The following is a 4097-nucleotide window of genomic DNA, read 5'->3' as shown; positions in this document are numbered from 1 at the left end:
TAGAGTAGAATTTGTGTCACGAGAGTAGGATTTTCATTTCTTATTTTCGTTCATATGGGTATAGTCAGTAGTTTGGAATAATCTGTCGTTCAGAATAATCGATCATTTTGAATCCTACTTGTCCTTGTTTCCATTACTTTTTTGATGAATTGACACACTGAATGCTACTCAATCTTTTTTTTAAATTTTTGTAATAGCTTTAAGAATAGGGCTTTGGCCCAATTTTTGAGCAACTTCAGCAATTTATAAAAAATTCAAACTAGATCTAAATCAGCTCAAACTTGAAACACCACATAAGGTGTATGTATCAGGAAAAATTATAAAAATGAAGAATTCTCACCTTGTGATTTTTGTCAGTACTGTGGTACTGCGTCTTAGACCTAGCTTTTGAGCGACTCAACAATCCACTCACAAGAAGTTGTATCAGCACTTTAAAAATCCTGTGAGAAACTCTGTCCAACTCTTTCATAAAAATTGGTAGATCAATTTCAATGTTCAGACAGTGTGTGAACATTGTTTTTATGTAATTTTTGGATCAAGATACACTCTATGAGTCCTCTGTCTTCTATTCTTATTTCTACAGAAAAAGCACTGCCTTTACCATCAAATGCTGTAATTATCAACTGATGACTTTGCTCTTTTGGGCGACGAATGGCGAAAACTGCTTTTCCACGAATGACATACACAAATACAACATTTGGTAGTACTGATAGCGCTACAAATAACTGTTAAAGACAAGGGAACTGAGGGAAGCAAACTCTGATGAATGCCACCATTTGTTACTACAGACCATGTGCTAGCTACTGCTCATGCACATAATGAAATTTGCCAACTCAACAGGATATAATTATCTGATTTACAGGCACCTCCCAACTCAGGTACCACATGTATGTGCCCTAGTAGTTGGTGCCTGTAAATCAGATTATAACCATTTCATAGTTATATATATGGTATAGTTGTGTATTTATGTGCTTGTACATGTACATGTAGATCGCTGAAGATGAAGATCCTGAAGTGAGTGCTGATGCAGAAGATGAATCTCCCAAGAAAGTTAGTTCATTAAAATAATGTAATATTACCCTACACCCTTTATAGCAGCGTCTTGAGGCAACACTTACATATTTTGGCATGGAATACTTTTGTTCTATTACAGCAACTGTGCCTAAAAAATCTATCTTGCAATAATTGTCTGTTCTCGAAGATGACGATTTTAAAAGAGATGTTCTTAAAGATATCAATCAAATTGATTAGCAATATCAGAAGTGGCTTAAGGTGTAGAGGCAAGTTAGTTGTCACCAAGCAGCATGACTTATAGTTTGTGGCTGGAGTCATTTCACATACACCCAGACCGGCTGCAGCTGAGTGCGACAGCACATCCAGCATTTAACGAATTATATTTGGCGCCGTATTTTGAAGATGACAAATATTTCGAAACAAGACTTCGTGACAGTGCTTTGACAGATATGGAAGATTTCAGCAAGTGTGTTATAATGGAATGATTTGGTGCTGAGTGGGATGAAAAAACCAGGACGAAGTGACTCGTATGTGTTTACAATTCATGGGCATACCAAATTGTGAAATCCATAATACATCAAGAGAGTTCAAAACTACTCTTATGAAAATTTTTTCGTTGTCTTTTAGCTGCAGTTTATGTTTTCTGTTCAATGGCTCACCAGACTTTGTAGTTAAAAAAAGAGGGTATTAATGAGCTCAGAGACAGTACCAGTTTACAATGAAAGTAAAGATGACTCACTGATTGAAAACACTTTTCAACAACCGCCAATGAAAAGTGAAAATTCAGGTATACCTAAGAAAACAGGTCAGCTAATTGCTTCATTGCACACAGTGCTAATTGCAAAAGTTTTGAGACAATAAAAAAAAGAAAAAATTAATTGGGTCTTTAGAGTAAAAGGTCTTATCAACAAAGTTCTTGGTGTCATTGAAGTTCATGTTAGTGTCCAGTGACAGTCACATGCATCCATTGAGTATTGACGTTCTTGACTACACTACTAAAGCATTGGATCCAAGTTTTCTCCTTTTGCATATCACAAACCTTTATAGCCATAATTATCATCAAGTTAGAGTCACATGCATCCATTGAATATTGAAGTCCTTGACTACACTACTAAAGCACTGGATCCAAGTTCTCTCCTTTTGCATGTCACAAAGCTATTACAGCCATAATTATCTATATAATAGAATTTCTCTCCTGATTTTGCTAATAAACTTGGTCTCTCTTGATCTTATTACTCTCTCTGCTTTTCCTGAAGTATTATTATTATCTCTCTCTATTTTAATACAATGAATGTTGCTCTACTAACTTAATATCTCTATTTTCTCTAAATGATTATTAATAATAAGAAATTTTAACAGCTAAGTACTTGTGTCCTGTTGACTCTTGTTTATTTTTAAATTCATTTTATCATCACAGTCAAAGATGCTATTTTACAATTTGAGCTTCTGACAGAAGGGCCACTTTATTTGCTTTATTTGCCTATAAATGAAAGACAGTATCAAGAAAGTAAAGAGTTGATCATGCAATATTGAATTTCATAAAAGTTTTGGAAATAAAGACACTGCTAACATTAATACATTTAGTTATCAGTTCTAGAGTAACTCATTACTCCACCTTTACAATAATTGCTTGTAGATTTGTGCATCACACAAGTCCAAATGAGTGTTTAATTTTATTAACAATAAAGGCAAAACAGACCAAACAGAAAGGCTGCATGATACAACAAAACATTTTCTTCACTGTGATAACCAAGAATTAACTATAAACAATTCAAACTATAAACTCATGCAGTACAGCACTAACAACAACAAGAAAATGAAAAATGCAATTAACAAATCAATGAGATGAAGTACACTACTAGATGTTATATGTTGCAAAGAAATAAAACGTAAAATTAGTGCATGCTGGAGTCTAAAAGACAATCCTAAAATCTACCATTGACGGTGCTGTTAGATAAATTAACTCCTGGTACACGGCTTCATAGAATAGAGCTATGTTCACTGTTACTGCATGTCATGTAGGTATTACATCTTACAAGTAATATAATCTTATTACAACAATAAAGTAATAGTAATAATACTAGGAATTAAATGTCAAAGTAATCTTTAGGTTAGTCAAGTAATGTAATAGTAACATCAAATAGTTTCTGGTATTAGTAGTTGTAATACATTACATTTTCATGTAAGTGACCCCATGTCTGCAGTTTACTCAAACGACCATAGGCTAGGGAAGTGGCTGCTAACAAGACAAGTCCAAGACAATTTATTTTTTGGAGGTGTTTGTAGCTAGAAAGCTCCACTGTTTACAGGTATATTGCTACATTGCTACGCACCTCTCTAGACAAGCATCTCCAAGAGGATTTTACTTATTTCTCAATCAATTTGACTATAAGTCAACTACCAATAACCATGATATGTTGGACTAAAGCTATTAAGACGTAGCCAAAATTAAATAAGGATAACCAATGGAGACGATAGCAAAAACAACTACATAACTTCTTGATGGCACTCGTGACAGTCTTAGTACTTTATAAACACTATTTGGAGGTTAGCAATCATTAGCAATGTATGCGAATGAATGTACTTGCACAAAGAAGACCTTGTTATCTCGTACCACAAATCTGTATTAAAACTCTTACTTCATCATTAATGTAAGAACATTGTTTTCAATTAAGAATTTGTAGTTTTATGAATCATGCACTATCATCATGCATAAAGCAGAGCACTTATACAAAGAGACAAATAATGTAAAAGTTTAGTGTAATATTAATTATTTAACCTGATGCAACTTTTTACTTTAGAAGGCAAATTATTAAGACTAAATAAAAACCCAGATATAGTAGTTTATTTTTTCTAACTATCAATTAACAAACTTGTGTGGTTAATAAGTGTGTGCAATAGCATTTTTACATGAGTAATACTTTACAAGCTTGGCATAATAGGAAAAATACATGTATCAAAGAAGTGGCTATAACTTAAGAGCATGGAAAAAATCAAAACTACAACATGCAAAATATTTTTTTAATTGACCTACATGGCTTCATGGTGATTGTTTTATAGCAATGATAATTGTATGAAATCAG

Source organism: Amphimedon queenslandica, unplaced genomic scaffold, assembly GCF_000090795.2.
Source record: "Amphimedon queenslandica unplaced genomic scaffold, v1.1 AMPQUscaffold_13107, whole genome shotgun sequence".
Classification (NCBI taxonomy): Eukaryota; Metazoa; Porifera; class Demospongiae; order Haplosclerida; family Niphatidae; genus Amphimedon; species Amphimedon queenslandica.
Note: the sequence above shows the minus strand (reverse complement) of the source record.